We start from the raw sequence: 17,463 nt of genomic DNA, 5'->3' as shown, positions 1-17,463 counted from the left end.
AGAATAAAATTACAAATGCCTGATAGTCACAAACACTGTCCTTTTTTCCCTGTTATGGGAGTAGAAAAATATACCACTTGTATATCTTAAGAACTTTAGAATGTAATCATTATCGATCCATGAGCTCACACGAGCTGTGTAGGATGCCTTCAAATAGACAATGCTGGAAGGAGCACGATCACCAAAGGAAGTACCTTCTTGTGGCTCGTCGGAACCTCTAGCAGAGCCAATAACTCTTGCTAAACACTTCCTGAAAGCAAGACTGATTGCATCATAAATGCTTGTTTCTCTCTGTCTCTAGTCTTCTGCCTTCTTTCTTTCTCTGTCTGACCATCACCCAGGCACTCATCCTCTATTTTGTTTAATCTCTCGGGTTGTCACTCTCATTCTGACATGCACTATCTGTTCCCCCTCTCTCAGTTACACACATTCTCTGTCTTGCTTCCTCTATCTCTCTCTGAAGCAAATACATACACACGCTCAATTTCTAACTCTTTCTCTCTCTCTTGTTTCTCTTTCTCTGTCACCGTTTGTCTGTCCTGTGGGTATAATTTTTCCTATTCTATTGCTCTCCACTCAAACTAACCCGGTCTGTCTTTCTCACATGTTTATTTCTTACCCCCTACACACACCCTCTTACCTCAGTTTTTCATTCACTATCTCTAGCCTCAATGCTTCTATATATCGCACACTGATTTCAAACTCTGTCCACACAGTTTCTAATGTTCCCCATTGCCTTAAGTGTAGTCTGCCCTCGAAATCTGGCATCTGTTGATTCTCCATGAGTGTTCGTCCGCTGCTCATGTTGTAATTAGGTACTATTTCCCAACCTCCACCATCTTTTCGTTTAGTCCCCCGCACCCTCATAACAAAAACAAAACCTATAACAAACATTCCAACGGGCAGGAAGAAGTTGCCACCATTGCAAAGACAAAAAGACTAGAAGACATTTTTTACGCTAAGTCTTTAGGGCTCGGCGATTTGTTGCAGTGCCCGAGAGCGCATGCACATCAAAGCCACCAACCTCCTCAGGCATCTCAAGCTTCCCCCAGCCGGCATTTCTCCTCCTCTAATTATTCACTGCACGGCCGGCCGGCCGGCACATCAAAGGCTGCTGCTCCCGGCCCCTATTCTACCCTTCTTGCCTTTCCCCGCCCCCCTTCCCACCACAGCAATGCCGAGGGCTTCTTTATATTGCAGCTTAACCATCTCGCACGCTGCTCTTGAAACAATAACCGTTGTTGGTCATGATATAATTAAACGCTCTAATTATTTTATCAGGGCCACACAGAATTTTATAAAGTCTTTTGCTGGCATTTTCGTTTTATGCTGATTGCTATTTTACACCTTTCACATGCTGGTGATTTGCTTCAAAGAAATACATTCATCCTGAAACCTGTTACTAGAGCTTTCGCCTCTTCTGCTATATATGGGTTTTAGTTGAATTTCATTGATCTCTTTTACTAATGATTTATAAAAAAGTGCCACCCACCACACAGCTCCACCTACACAGCTCCACCGATGGACCCACCACACAGCTCCACTGATGCACCCACCACACAGTTCCACCGATGCACCCCCCACACAGCTCCACCGATGCACCCACCACACAGCTCCACCAAGGCACCCACCACACAGCTCCACAGATGCACCCACCACACAGCTCCACAGATGCACCCACCACCCAGCTTCACCGATGCACCCACCACACAGCTCCACTGATGCACCCACCACCCAACTCCACCGATGCACCCACCACACAGCTCCACCGACACAGCTCCACTGATGCACCCACCACACAGCTCCACCGATGCACCCACCACAGAGCTCAACAGATGACCCCACCACACAGCTCCACTGATGCACCCAAGACACAGCTCCACCGAGGCACCCACCAGACAGCTCCACGAGGCACCCACCACACAGCTCCACCGATACACCCACCACAGAGCTCCACCTATGCACCCACCACACAGCTCCACCGAGGCACCCACCCACAGCTCAACAGATGCACCCACCACACAGCTCCACAGAGGCACCCACTACACAGCTCCACAGATGCACCCACCACACAGCTCCACTGATGCACCCACCACACAGCTTCACCGATGCACCCACCACACAGCTCCAGCGATGCAGCCACCACACAGCTCCACCGACACAGCTCCACCAATGCACCCACCACACAGCTCCACCGATGCACCCACCACACAGCTCCACCGAGGCACTCACCATACAGCTCCACCGATGCACCCACCACACAGCTCCACCGATGCACCCACCACACAGCTCCACCGATGCACCCACCACACAGCTCCACTGATGCACCCACCACACAGCTCCACCAATGCACCCACCACACAGCTCCACCGAGGCACCCACCACACAGCTCCACCGAGGCACTCACCACCCAGCTCCACCGATGCACCCACCACACAGCTCCACCGACACAGCTCCACCGATGCACCCATCACACAGCTCCACTGATGCAACCACCACACAGCTCCACCGACAAAGCTCCACTGATGCACCCACCACACAGCTCCACCTATGCACCCACCACACAGCTCCACCAAGGCACCCACCACACAGCTCAACAATTGCACCCACCACACAGCTCCACAGAGGAAACCACCACACAGCTCCACAGATTAAGCATGGGCAAATTTTGCGAATCTGAAGTTCGCGAATTTAGCGAATTTGCGAACTCGCAATCCGCAAAATCTGCGAATTCCCGCAAATTTGCAGATTTTTTTTTTGTGTTCGCAAGTGTTTCTGCCAGTTCGCGAGGATTTGGTACTAGTTCGCAATTGCGAACTTACTTGTCGGCTCGCAACGGTCGCGACTATGTTGTTTCTACGTCTGGTTCATCATCACAGCCTCCCAGCACCCTCTGTTTCACCACTGCCACCCTCTCTTTGACCCATGCCACCCTCTGTTACATCAATGTCACCCTCTGGTTCATCATCACTGTAGAAGATGGGGGGGAAAAGCAAGCACACCTGCCCTGCTTCAACTGACATGAATTAATTTGGGGTTAGTTTATTAACAACACCTGCCCTGCCCCAACTGACAATAATGAATTAGGGGCTAATTAATGTGTCACTGAATTTGAAGTTCCAGCCTGGCACCTGCTTGTCTGCTCCCTTAGCTGTAAATCAGGACCTTTGTGGCATACAGTTAAGGTCAGAGCAGGGTCACACAATAGTTGCAAGCAGGCAACCGAATTCTGGAGGGCCCCCTCAGGAAGCACAACAGGGAATCGTTACAAATCATGAGATTGACCTTTTGCACCTGCTCATTTGTTTTGCTTTTGCAAAAATCAGTTTTCGGTAATTTCGCGCTATTTGCGAGGCTCGGCGTCGTGCGAAACCGACCGCGGAAGCCGCCAATTCGTGCGAATGAGCTTTATATTTTTTTGCTGCGTTTTATTTCGCGAGTTTTTTTGCAGTATTCGCAAGCCGCTTGCAGCGCAACACGCGAATTTACCCCAAGGTCGAGTACGGGCGCGGCCATTTTGTTTGCGTGACGTATTTCCGTTTCCGCCCGCTATGTATAATCTTGCGAAGTAAGCGCATTGCGAGTACAAGTTCGCACGAGATCGCGAGGAAAATCGCGCTCGTGAACGGGCGGCCATCTTGTTTTTCATTCATTTTCCTGTGTCTGGGCATGGTGTTTATCCTCTTGCTATCTTTGCCATCCTTTGCTTGTTTTCAGTTTTTTTCGAACGATTTTGCTTCTTATCTATCCCTCTCTTTTCCTAGCTGTATATTTTTGTCTTTTCTGCTATTTTTGTTTACTTTTAAACTACTTTTTTAAACTCTTTTCTTTTCTTCTTCCCTATCCTATTCCTTCTTAATTTTCTACTTCCTACCTTACCTGCCCAGACCATGGTGAAGCCAGGCGCCGTGAAGCTGCCCAGGCACTTGAGGGCCGCGGCGGGGAGTAGGAGTCCTGGACCCCGTGCCAGGACAGCATGCGGACGATTGAGGGGGGAGCAGGTGACGCAACGGGAGATCTTCAGCCCGGAGGAAGTTGGCATGCTGGTCTACTTCGTCCAGCGCCGCCTGCCCAGGACCATCGCAGGAGGCGGCAGGATCGCGGCCGGCGGCTACAACATCCGGGAGCGCTGGAAGCGGTGGCAGAAGGTGTGCTGGGCCATGTCCCAAATCTCCAGGGTCCAGTGTACCTACAGCCAGGCCACCCACCGCTGGACGGACCTCCTGGACCGGGAGCGCGACCTGCTGGACCAGCTCGGCTTGGAGATCCCCGGGCTTGGTGAGTAGTAGTAGCTATTTCATCACTCACTACTATGTTTTCTCCTGCTCTGTGTTGTTGTATTGCAAATAATTGTTTTTTACATGGAGCAAGCCAATAATGCTGCTGACGATTACATTGTAGTTAAATTATATTTCAAAATCTTCTGTGCATTTCAGGTGCACTGCTCTCCTTCTCAGTGGCGTTGCTACTATGCTTATTTGTTTTCTATTTTGTGGTCTCATTGGCCTGAGTAACTATTATGTATGAGTGTACTTTATAGAACTGCGTAATGCTAGACACTAGGGGGCAGATTACATTTACAAGCCCCTTGCGCCACGTTTACGTTGCCTTGCGTGACGCAACAGCGGCGTAAACGTGGCGCATCCCTGCGAGTCATTTACAGCGTGACGCATCTAGGGAGATGCGTCACGTTATAAAGCCATGGGCCTGCGTCACAATGGGTGCGTTCCTAGTACGCAGGGTGGGCGGTCCGGCGGCTGTGCGCCTCGCAAAAGTGCCTGCGAGAAATCTACAAGATTTAACGCAGGCACTTCTGCGACGCTGCTACGTCAATTCAATTCCTTATGCCTGCTTGAAGCAGGCGTAAGGACTGACACAGCATGTTAAGTATTGGGTGGCCCTGAGCATTACTGGAGTTGCATTGCGTTGGCGACGTGACTCCAGCGATGCGCCGCTCTTACGTGACGAGATGCGTCACGCAAGTGCCTACCCTTGTGCTAGGGCGCGTCGCATTGTAAATGAGGCGCATCTGCCGTGTCGCAAGGGTAGTTTTGCGTGACGCATTTGATCTGGCGCATCTCTGGAGATGCGCCAGAACGCGTAAGTAAGTATGCCCCTAAGGGGCAGAATTGCAATTACCGTCGCATCCCTGCAAAGTAGCAGGGATGCACCAGTAATTGTGCGGCCCGCTACCACCACCAAACATGGTGCGCCGTATTTGCAATGCGGCGCACCATGGGCCCAAAACGTCACCGAAGCTTTACTGCTGGAGTTGCGTCGCAACGATGGCGCAGCTCCAGCAATGCTCTGGGGTACCCTATCTCCCCAATGCTGGGTCAAGCCATACGTCTGCTTCAAGCAGGTGCAGGGTTTGTGTGACGCATCATTGTCCTAAAGGTGACTGATTGAAATTTTGTAGATTTCCCTCAGCCACTTTTAGGATGTGTTCCAGTGCAGGAATGCCCTCCCTTGCGCCAGAACGCCCCCTGATGGCGCAGGGCTTTATAACGGGATGCATCTCCCAAATGCGTCACGTTGTTATAATATTATACGCCGCACCATGGCGCCTCTTTTGTTTAGCTGCTGCGTCACAAAAGTCACGCAAGAACGGAGCAAAAGAGCCGCAAGGGGCTTAAATCTGCCCCTTCCTTTGTACCCCTGACAATAAGAAAAATAGTGGCGGTGGATTGATAGTTTGACTATTTAAATGACTGGTTATGTACCAGGCAACTGTTAGTGTTGTCACTGATCTGACTGAAATCACAATGGAGTTTGTCTGCCACTTTGCGTCTTGCCTGCGGACTGCTGCCTGCCAGTCCTAGGTGAACCTTTCAGTACTTTGTTTAGTGAGTTACGTGACTTTCGAAGTGGTAGGTCCGCAAATCAATGAAAACTAACCCTAATCAATATAATTGCGCGGAAATATTTTGTTATTGTTGTTTTGAAATGTTTGATTTGGTTGACATTGACAAGCAATAATCATCCATGTTTTCTGTTCTTTCTTTCATGTTGTACGTCAGCTCCCCCCAAGGGCGAGGGGACACAGGAGCAGCGGGTGGCGGCGGATGCTGTTGAACAGGGCCAGGATCGGGCAGGCGAGGGCTCCTTTGCTGGCCCCAGTAAGTTTTCATTTTAGACTAGTACCTATTTTTCCTAGCGTCCCTCATTTGATTTTTTCAAAATCGTCTTTGATCTTCTTGTAGACTCTATCTAAATTCTTATCCTGCTTCTACTATGACTCCCTGTGGTATTACTAGATTATTCTTATTAGTCTGTCTGTGTAGCTAACTAAGATTGCACGGTTGGCGAAACTCCCATTCTAGTCAGCGATATCTCTATCAACTTAGCGCAGTCCTCTGGGATTGTCCATAATGTCTTTTGAAGTGTTCTATCTGCTTTGAAAATTCCCAACTATAAAATGTGAATGACCACCAAGAAAGAATAAGATACTACCTTTTGGTTTGGATAGGAGGACAATCCATACAACTACTGTTGCGGGGACAATTCTTCTGCAGAAACAGAACTATGGACAATAAATAGTGCATTGCTTATCAATTATAATAGGCGCTGTTAGAGTTTCCACATACCTCTGTGATAACAGACTTTGAACCCCCAATGTCCTTACTGACTGACTACATAGTGTGTCACAGTCATTTACCTCCCGAATTCATCGATGATTGATCCCCAATGATGATTATCCAACGTAGCTCAAGAGTACGGAGTCAGAGTCAAGAAGTGTCAGAGGCACGGACTCATGCTTGCAAAAATTGCAAAACCTTTCGCTCAGTCACTCTAGTCTGGACCAAAAAACACAGAGTCTATTTAAGTTTAAAAGCTTTATTAAAAGTAAACACATTTATTAAAATGAAGTCATAATAAAAAACTAAACGTTTAACTGAGAATGGAAAAGTGGCTAGTGCTGACGATTAATTGAAGACATTTCTTGTGGTCGAGCCGAGCTCTCACCTGGTTTCAACTTGATCTTGTTGTTAGAAGTCCATCTTCTGTCTGTGTGGAGAAAAATGGTGCGTGTTAAAAAGCCAGCCTTCATCAGTTGTGCCAAAAAGTGCAGCAAGACAACACCCTTCCCTGGAAAAAGGGACTTTTTTTTTACTTTAGAGTAGACAGTCACAAATTACATTGTTTTCACATGTCTTCATTCCTAGACCAAATACTAGTGAGTGGTTTATTCTAACATTCTTAAATGTACTTTGTAGGTGGAACATCTGGTGGCGGGGCCAGCGTGGAGGTGGTGGTTCTCGACTAAGCATGGGCGAATTTTGCGAATCTCGCGTTCGCGAATTTTGCGGATTTGCAAACTCGCAATCCGCAAAATCCGCGAATTCTCGCGAATTTGCAGATTTTTTTTTTGTGTTCGCGCGGGTTTCTGCCAGTTCACGAGGGTTTTGTACAATTTCGCAAACGCGAACTTACCTGTCAGGTCGCAAGTTTTGCGAACTTGTTGTTTCTACGTGTCCAGCCTGTTTGGGACACTCTTCTTCATCACTGCCACTCTCTGTCACCACTGCCACTCTCTGACTACTCATGCCACCCTCTGGCCCACCCATGCCACCCTCTGTTTCATCACAGCACCCTCTGGTTGTCCAGTCAGTGTACATTATTGTGGCAAAGCAAAGCACACCTTCCCTGCCTCAAGTGACCTGAATTAATTTGGGGCTGATTAATGTGTCACAGAATCTTTTTTTAGCTGGCACCTGCTTCCTTAGTGCTTCCTGATTAGTGATCTTTTGCACTTGCTAAGTGCTTTCATTGTTGCAAAATTAGTTACAACACCTGCCCTGCCCCAACTGACAATAATGAATTAGGGGCTGATTAATGGATTTGAACTTCCAGCCTGGCTCCTGCTTGTCTCCCTTAGCTGTAATTCAGGACCTTTGTGGCATATGTGTAACTATTCTGAGGTTCAGAGCAGGGTCACATAATAGTTGCAAGTAGGCAACTGAACTCTGGAGGGGCCCCTCAGGAAGCACTACAGGAAATGGCTACTAATGAGGAGCCTGAACTTTTGAACCTGGTAAGTAGTTTCAGTTTTGCTAAGATCGTATTTCTGCAATTTAGCGCTTATTCGCGGGGCGCGAAGTTGTACTGGGAAGCCGCGAACTCACGCGAACAGTGCGAGCAAGCCATAAAATCCGCAGCTCGCGGATTTGCGGATTTTGCGGGAGATTCGCGAATCTCGCGGATTGCGAATTTACCGAAAATCTGCAAAATCCGCGAGCGAAACGGATTTTCCGCCCATACTTAGGCTCGACACAGAGGCGGAGGGCAATTCTTCAGGGGAGGAGGCGGCGGCTCCAGTGCCGGCTGTGAGAGTTGAGACGGTGGTGGTGGCGGGCAGAGGTAAGCTCTTATATATTCCTTACTTATTGAGATTGAAGACGTGACTGGGAAGGAAAGAATATGAGATGCATGGCTGGGTGAATGATGAAGCAATGATTGGTGGAAGGACAACAGCCTGGGTGGGTGACACAGAAACTGTATGTGTCCATATACCTGGATCATGCTACTATCTGACTCTTAGATAGCATATGTGTATCTAGAGCAGGGGTACTCATAGTACGGCCCGCGGGCCGGTGGCGGCCCGGCCAGCCTTCCTTGGCGGTGTGCAGACCTTGCAGACAATCACTGCTCTCCCGGCCCCCACAGAGCAGAGTGGAGATGCAGGGCCACAAAGAGGTGAAATAGAACAAAGCCTCTGCTCTGTGGGGCCGGGCAAGCAGTGATTGTCAGGGTGGAGATGCAGGGGCGCTACAACAAACAAAGCCTCAATAATATGTTAATGGTCTTTTAAAGACCTGTTAAGTACTTTGGTGTGGCTGTCTGTGTGTGCGCGTTGAGGAAGCTGTCTCAGCCCGGGCTGAAGGCTGACACACACAGACACACACACTGTGAGATGACAGAGGGGGAGGGAGAGGGAGGGCAGGAGGGAGAGAGAGATGGAGAGGGAGGGCAGGAGGGAGAGCAGGAGGGAGAGAGATGTATGTAAATGCTGGGTCTGGTGGCTCAGTGGATGAAGGCATCTGCTGCAGGGACCTGTGTGCAACCTCATGGTCACAAGTTTTTGTTTTGCTTTAGTCCCGCCCCCTCTGACTCCGCCCCCACCAGTGCGGCCCTCGGCCACAAACTACACTGTAAATTTAGCCCCTGAGAGAAAGTTTGTGAGTACCCATGATCTAGAGAGAGTAGACGGTCAGTGGATGAACTAAGTGTAACTTTGAAGAGCATGTAACACTGCACCCACACGTCAGTTCCAGTGTAGGAAAGGCAAGGAAAAGAAGTTGTAATTTTGTCCAAATACTACCATCAATAGTAGCAGTAGTTTGTATTGCAAGCACAGCATAGATCCGGTTATTACGGTGGCCATTCCCTACCTCTCTTAATAAGTTTAGTAGTACTCAGTCATTCATGTGTGGATGTATCACTGGTCACTCAATAAAAAGCAAAGCACCTAAAGTCATCCCATATGTAAGCAAAAACATCCCATGTGAAGTGATAGATAATCAGATTATTTATCTTCTTCATTTTCCATTTCTAGTACTCATTTGCACTGTAGGGTAAAAGTTAAATTAATTAAGCAGCAGCCCTTGTAACAGAGTATTCTCAGTGCCACCCGTAATAGAAAAGTAAGAGCTTCACCACCTGCATGTACTGGACCGGTACAGTAACGCAAGTCTAGGTCACTCATCATGGCGTGCGTCTCTTTTTCTCGGGTGCAAGTTCACTGCGCTGGCATTATGCCGGCTTGCAGAAGATAGCGTACCTATTTTCCTAAACAAGAGACAAGAAGAAGAATAAGACTGGTGTACTTTCATAGTCGACTCCAATGGAAGTCCATAGTGCTCTTAGAATTTGTTCTTTAAACTCCCACTAATGTTAGAGCAAGGATGAAGAAGTGGGAGGTTAGATAGATACTGGCCTCAATAGTTATGTAATGCGCTTGCAAGTTGCTAGTTGTACTGCAACACAAATTTCTGCTGAATGATTGAGTTAATCTTAAAGAGCATTGGTTACAGACTATGTCTTTCTTTCTTCATATAGATGCTCCTTCCAAACGAACAAGGAGGAAGGAGCTGGCTAGAGCGGCCCGGCAACGGAGGATCAATGCCACTGTTGCAGAATATCGGCGGCTGGTGGCCCTGGAGGACAACGAAAGTGTGCAGTCGACCACGACAACAACGTCGGCTGCATCGTCCTCCGTGCCCCCACGTGCTGCCACCCAGCACAGTGCTCCAGCCAGACTGAGCAGGGCTGCCAAAGCCAAACGCCGAAGCCGAGCAGCAAGGACAACAGCTGCCTCTCACAGCCATTGCAACTGCAAGGCACGCCAGCGCCGCAGTCCCTTCAGCAGGAGCTCCACCACTTTACCAACGTGTTGGAGGGGCTCCTCTTAGAGCACGCCTTGCTCCGCGAGGAGCATGATGCCCTGGCCCAAAAAGTAAACAGCATCCACCCATAGTGTCCCTTGCCCTTTTTTTAGAGACTTTTGGGGGGTGGGAATCGGGAGTTGGGTTTGGGACTTTTAAAGGACAACCGTTGGGGTTAGGGAGGGTCTGGCGGGAGGTTATTTTGTTAGGGCTATAAAAATATACTTTTTGAAACTTGACCATACCTGTTTTTACTGCTTGCCTGGTGGGTGGGGGTTTAACAGTAACTTTGTTTTCCTGAAAGTTTAGTTCCATTTTCTTCCTTTAAGTGTAAATGCCCAAACAAGAGTCCTAGGACTTTAGTAGTACTACCGTCAGTCTCTCGTCTCTCCTAATACTCCATTATACTCCCTCCCACCAAACGCTTATCTTACCTGTAATTTGTGTTTCAAAGTAGGGCTGGGCACAGGGCTGGCTCCACAGGAAATGGCGATTAAGGTTGGCAATCCTGGGCGGATGAAATTTCCTCATAGCGGTGGTACTAGTGGTGTGACACAGTGGCAGTTGCATGCCTATGAAAAAAAAAGAAAATGGAATCTGGTTTGTCCTCCTGAGCAATACAATGGTACAATAGAGAATATAGCAGGTGACAGTACACTAGAACAGTGCCACATTGTAGCCTAACAAATGGTAAAGTATAACTACTAATTCGGTTGAAGTTCTTTGACATTAGCCATGGGTCTTTGTCAAGCAGAGTAAGAATATATCCTCGGATTTCTTCACCAGCCTGTTGCTATCACCTTATCCTCCCCAGCAAGTGTGTGGATGTATTGTAGTAATTTAGTCACACATCAATCAAAACCACACAGCCCGGGGGAAGAGGGTTAGGGTTTGAAAAATGGATGGGTACGGGGGTTTTTGGGAAAGGTTTTGGGAGACAAGAAAAAATAGCACAGCATGGACAAACAATTGTGAACATAAACAAATCTTTGGGTACAAACCTATCCATCAATCTTTGAAAGTGCATGCACTACTGCATGCATGTCAGTGAAAAGTAAGTAGTCTGTGGAAGAAAGAATGCGACAGTACAGGGCATGTGTGGAAATATTGATAACTATATTCAACATAAGGTTTCTGTTGCCAGATACCTGAGAGCCTTGCTGGTCACTATAGATCCATTCACAACACTCAATGGGGTTGGTCTGGAAGGTATAGTAGATAGAAACTGAGAAATTTCTCTTTTTCTAGGTGTCCCCTCACTCACCAGGGTTGCCCCTTGGTGACATGCTTCATCATTGGGGCCATCCCAGTCCTCTACGGGCTGGGGCGTGCTGCGACTTGCGAATTACGTAGGAGCACTTACAAATGACTATGTGTGGTGCAGATGTGATAGTGGAGTGGACTAAGTGATGTGTTAAGGGATCAATTTAGAAGCAGAGAGAGATCCAAGAAATGCAGTCACAGTCATAGAAAAACACAATGGATATTGTATCTGTATGTTGTTGTAGTTGTCCTGTTGAATTTGGTAAGTAAGTTGCATGCAGAAAAAAATTCCTCTTATTAGCGGCACTCCTCCATTGCAGCTGACGCTTCGCCCATCAATGTTGGTGACCAGAAGACACCCTGTAAAAAAAGCACAGCACGGACAAACAATTGAACATAAACAAATCTTTGGGTACACACCTATCCATCAATCTTTGAAAGTGCATGCACTACTGCATGCATGTCAGTGAAAGGTAAGTAGTACTTTTGACAACTGTGGAAGAAAGAATGCGACAGTACAGGGCGTGTGTGGAATTATTGATAACTATATTGAACATAAGGTCTCTGTTGCCAGATACCTGAGAGCCTTGCTGGTCACTATAAATCCATTCACAACACTCAATGGGGTTGGTCTGGAAGGTATAGTAGATAGAAACTGAGAAATTGCTCTTTTTCTAGGTGTCCCCTCACTCACCAGGGTTGCCCCTTGGTGATATGCTTCATCATTGGGACCATCCCAGTCCTCTACGGGCTGGGGCGTGCTGCGACTTGCGAATTACGTAGGAGCACTTACAAATGACTATGTGTGGTGCAGATGTGATAGTGGAGTGGACTAAGTGATGTGTTAAGGGATCAATTTAGAAGCAGAGAGAGATCCAAGAAATGCAGTCACAGTCATAGAAAAACACAATGGATACTGTATCTGTATGTTGTTGTAGTTGTCCTGTTGAATTTGGTAAGTAAGTTGCATGCAGAAAAAAAATCCTCTTATTAGCGGCACTCCTCCATTGCAGCTGACGCTTCGTCCATCAATGTTGGTGACCAGAAGACACCCTGTAAAAAAAGCACAGCATGGACAAACAATTGAACATAAACAAATCTTTGGGTACAAACCTATCCATCAATCTTTGAAAGTGCATGCACTACTGCATGCATGTCAGTGAAAAGTAAGTAGTACTTTCGACAACTGTGGAAGAAAGAATGGGACAGTACAGGGCGTGTGTGGAATTATTGATAACTATATTCAACATAAGGTCTCTGTTGCCAGATACCTGAGAGCCTTGCTGGTCACTATAAATCCATTCACAACACTCAATGGGGTTGGTCTGGAAGGTATAGTAGATAGAAACTGAGAAATTGCTCTTTTTCTAGGTTTCCCCTCACTCACCAGGGTTGCCCCTTGGTGACATGCTTCATCATTGGGGCCATCCCAGTCCTCTACGGGCTGGGGCATGCTGCGACTTGCGAATTACGTAGGAGCACTTACAAATGACTATGTGTGGTGCAGATGTGATAGTGGAGTGGACTAAGTGATGTGTTAAGGGATCAATTTAGAAGCAGAGAGAGATCCAAGAAATGCAGTCACAGTCATAGAAAAACACAATGGATACTGTATCTATATGTTGTTGTAGTTGTCCTGTTGAATTTGGTAAGTAAGTTGCATGCAGAAAAAAATTCCTCTTATTAGCGGCACTCCTCAATTGCAGCTGACGCTTCGTCCATCAATGTTGGTGACCAGAAGACACCCTGTAAAAAAAAGCACAGCATGGACAAACAATTGAACATAAACAAATCTTTGGGTACAAACCTATCCATCAATCTTTGAAAGTGCATGCACTACTGCATGCATGTCAGTGAAAAGTAAGTAGTACTTTCGGCAACTGTGGAAGAAAGAATGCGACAGTACAGGGCGTGTGTGGAATTATTGATAACTATATTCAACATAAGGTCTCTTTTGCCAGATACATGAGAGCCTTGCTGGTCACTATAAATCCATTCACAACACTCAATGGGGTTGATCTGGAAGGTATAGTAGATAGAAACGGAGAAATTGCTCTTTTTCTAGGTGTCCCCTCACTCACCAGGGTTGCCCCTTGGTGACATGCTTCATCATTGGGGCCATCCCAGTCCTCTACGGGCTGGGGCGTGCTGCGACTTGCGAATTACGTAGGAGCACTTACAAATGACTATGTGTGGTGCAGATGTGATAGTGGAGTGGACTAAGTGATGTGTTAAGGGATCAATTTAGAAGCAGAGAGAGATCCAAGAAATGCAGTCACAGTCATAGAAAAACACAATGGATACTGTATCTGTATGTTGTTGTAGTTGTCCTTTTGAATTTGGTAAGTAAGTTGCATGCAGAAAAAAATTCCTCTTATTAGCGGCACTCCTTCATTCCATCTGACGCTTCGTCCATCAATGTTGGTGACCAGAAGACATCCTGTCCACTGCCTGCCTGGCAGATGCTGAATTGCGGCTCGCTAATGTGAAGCCTGACTCCATCCTTTTTTCCCCATTGCACAGACTGAAACCCGGCCTGTAATTATTCAACGAAAAACAGGAAGTGATATAATATTACAACACCACTGATAAATAAATATAAGGTATGTAGGCTGTGGAGTGCAAAAAGTTACACTTTGATTTTCCTAGTAGACAGTACAATATTTTTGAAAGTGTTTACTCTGTCTGAGTCACCTTTTGAAGGATAAATAAGTATGGGCAAATTAATGTAGCGTATCTTTCCCCTCAAGCTAGGTGTACTGTAAACTGTGTTTTAGAACAAAATTAGATCTTCCCAGCAGTGCTCCCACCCAGACCCTTACTAAAGCCAGTCGCAAAAATGTAGAAGACCCCCAAACAAATCTCAAAAAACGAGGCCTAGCAGAAAACTGGTGACAAAACGTACTTTGAAAGTAAAAGTAGGCCCAAATACCCCCTTACCCACCGTGGATTGCATTCAAACCACTTGCAAGCAACCAAGCAAAAGTATCCATAGCCAGCATCGCTCCAAGACTCGAAAACCCCCCCACCCAAACACATGCAATAGAAATACTGCTAACCCTAACAAACCCTAAGTTAAGAATAGTGGCAAAGGCTTTCTTTAACTATGCCAAATCCCCCCTTTCCCACTATGGATTTTCTTCAAATGACTTGCAACCAAAATTACACATTCTCACGAGTGCTCTAAGACCCCAGAACTCAGTTGCAAAAATATAGAACACCCCGAAACACATGCAATCCTGCTGCTAGGGCTAACCCTAACGAACCCTAAGTTACAAAAAGTGCCAAAAGGCTTTTCCGCGTGGATTTTGTCCCAACCACTTCTACCCGGTATTAGACCTTCCCAGGAATGCCCCAAGACCCGCCAAAAAGCATAACACCCCCAAACAGGCCAAAAGCAAAATCTCATACTTACAATATTTCTCGGCCTCCGGTCCAAACGCGCTGTGTAGCTAGGCCATAACTCCGGTTTACCACCACGGATTTCCTGAAAAGCAAATGCAATCAAGATTAGAGTGTCCCAGCAGTGCTCACAGACCCCGAAACTCACCCACAAACAGCCGGAACCCCCCTAAGAGCACCTCAAAGGCAAGCAAGTCAGCAAAAACACAAAAAAAATTCCGCCTCGGATTTGGTCCAAACCACTTTTATCCGGTATTAGAGCTTCCCAGGATTGGCTCCAGAGCCGTCAACCCAGGAGAAAACGAGTAGAAGACCCCCAAACAGCCAAAGAGCAAAAGTACAAAAATGGGGACTTTGTCATTTTTTTGCAAATTTCCCAAATCACTCCGCGCGCGCTCTGCAGCTAGGCCCTAACTCCCCTCTGCCAACATGGATTTGCTTCAAACCCCTTGCAAAGTAAAGTATCCATAGCCAGCAGTGCTCCCAGACCCCGAAACCCACCCACAAACACCAGGAAGCCCCCCAAACAGGCCCCCGAAAACGCTACAATGAGCAAAATGTCAGAAATAGCAACAAAAAAAATCAGCGTGGATTTTGTCCCAACCACTTCTATCCGGTATTAGACCTTCCCAGGAATGCCCCAAGACCCGCCAACCCACCTGCCAAAAAGCATAACACCCCCAAACAGGCCAAAAGCAAAATCTCATACTTACAATATTTCTCGGCCTTCGGTCCAAATGCGCTGTGTAGCTAGGCCATAACTCCGGTTTACCACCACGGATTTCCTGAAAAGCAAATGCAATCAAGATTAGAGTGTCCCAGCAGTGCTCCCAGACCCCGAAACCCACCCACAAACACCTGGAAGCCCCCCAAACAGGCCCCCAAAAACGCTACATTGAGAAAAATGTCAGAAATAGCCAAAAAAAAAATCTGCGTGGATTTTGTCCCAACCACTTCTATCCGGTATTAGACCTTCCCAGGAATGCCCCAAGACCCGCCAACCCACCCGCCAAAAAGCGTAACACCCCCAAACAGGCCAAAAGCAAACTCTCATACTTACAATATTTCTCTGCCTTCGAGTCAAACGCGCTGTGTAGCTAGGCCATAAGTCCGGTTTACCACCACGGATTTCCTGAACAGCAAATGCAATCAAGATTAGAGTGTCCCAGCAGTGCTCCCAGACCCCGAAACTCACCCACAAACAGCCGGAACCCCCCCTAAGAGCACCTCAAAGGCAAGCAAGTCAGCAAAAACACCAAAAAATTTCCGCCTCGGATTTGGTCCAAACCACTTTTATCCGGTATTAGAGCTTCCCAGCAATGGCCCCAGAGCCGTCAACTCACCCGCAAAGAGGAAGAACAACACCCCCACAAGTGCTGAGTCTTTCTTCATTGGGCGTAAACCAGCCATCTGCTTTGATGGAAATAGGAGTCTGGAGGAGGAGGATAGAGGAGCATGTTCTTCTGAACTTGTGAACTTGAGGAATGCAGACTGCGGCACCATCAAATCAATAAGCAAACAAGTGAAGACAGTTCTGCTGATGGGCTTGTTTTTGTGATTAGGTGATTAAAGTTTGAATTATATTAACTGTGCACAACAAAGAAAGACAGACACACAGGAATAAAAGTGAATAAGGACGAAAAAGAAAGTTATTGATTCATTGTCTCATTTTCAGGGCTCGGTGTCACGGTCCACGAATAAGAATAAGGCTTCGTCATCATACTCTGCGAATTCAGGCAGGGTGAGCTCAGTGTCACCTGACAGAGAAGAAATTCCCTCATCTATGTTGCTGTCCACCTCATCTTCATCCGGCGTGCTTTCTCGTACTCTGCAATCTGGTTGTATGAGGTGCTGATTCATCTTGATCATTGTTAACCTCTCCACATTTTTGGGCGAGAGGCGGCTCCGTTTGGAAGTTACAATGCCACCAGCAGCACTGAAAACACGTTCAGAAGACACGCTTGCGAGTGGGCAAGACAAGTAGTTTAAAGCCAGGTTGGAGAGTTGTGGCCACAATTCTTTTTTCCCATGCCAATACGCCAATGGGTCAGCATTAACATAGACCTCTGTTGAGTCATTCAGATAGTCCTTCACCATCGACTCAAGGTCCTCATCCAAGGTTCCTCCACTTTGCTTAGCTGTTGCTGTGACCTTTTGAGAACCAAACCCAAGCCGAGCTAGCCAATCCTCTTCAGCCTCCAATGTTACTGTTGTGTCTGGTGGTGCAGATGATCCGGTTGCCGGTCTCTTTAACGGCTGAGAGGTCACTTGTGCCGCAGCCACAGGTGCAGAAGTGGATTGTTGTGAGTGGGGATGGCCTGCTGATGCTGATGTACTGCCTTTTCCTTCAATTTGCTGCCGTTCTCTTTCAATCCTCTTGGCTGAGGAGGCTAGCCACTGTTTGTACTTTGTA

Source organism: Lissotriton vulgaris, chromosome 2_1 (assembly GCF_964263255.1).
Source record: "Lissotriton vulgaris chromosome 2_1, aLisVul1.2, whole genome shotgun sequence".
NCBI classification, from domain to species: Eukaryota; Metazoa; Chordata; class Amphibia; order Caudata; family Salamandridae; genus Lissotriton; species Lissotriton vulgaris.
The sequence above is the reverse complement of the archived record's forward strand: the minus strand, read 5'-3'. Positions refer to the sequence as shown.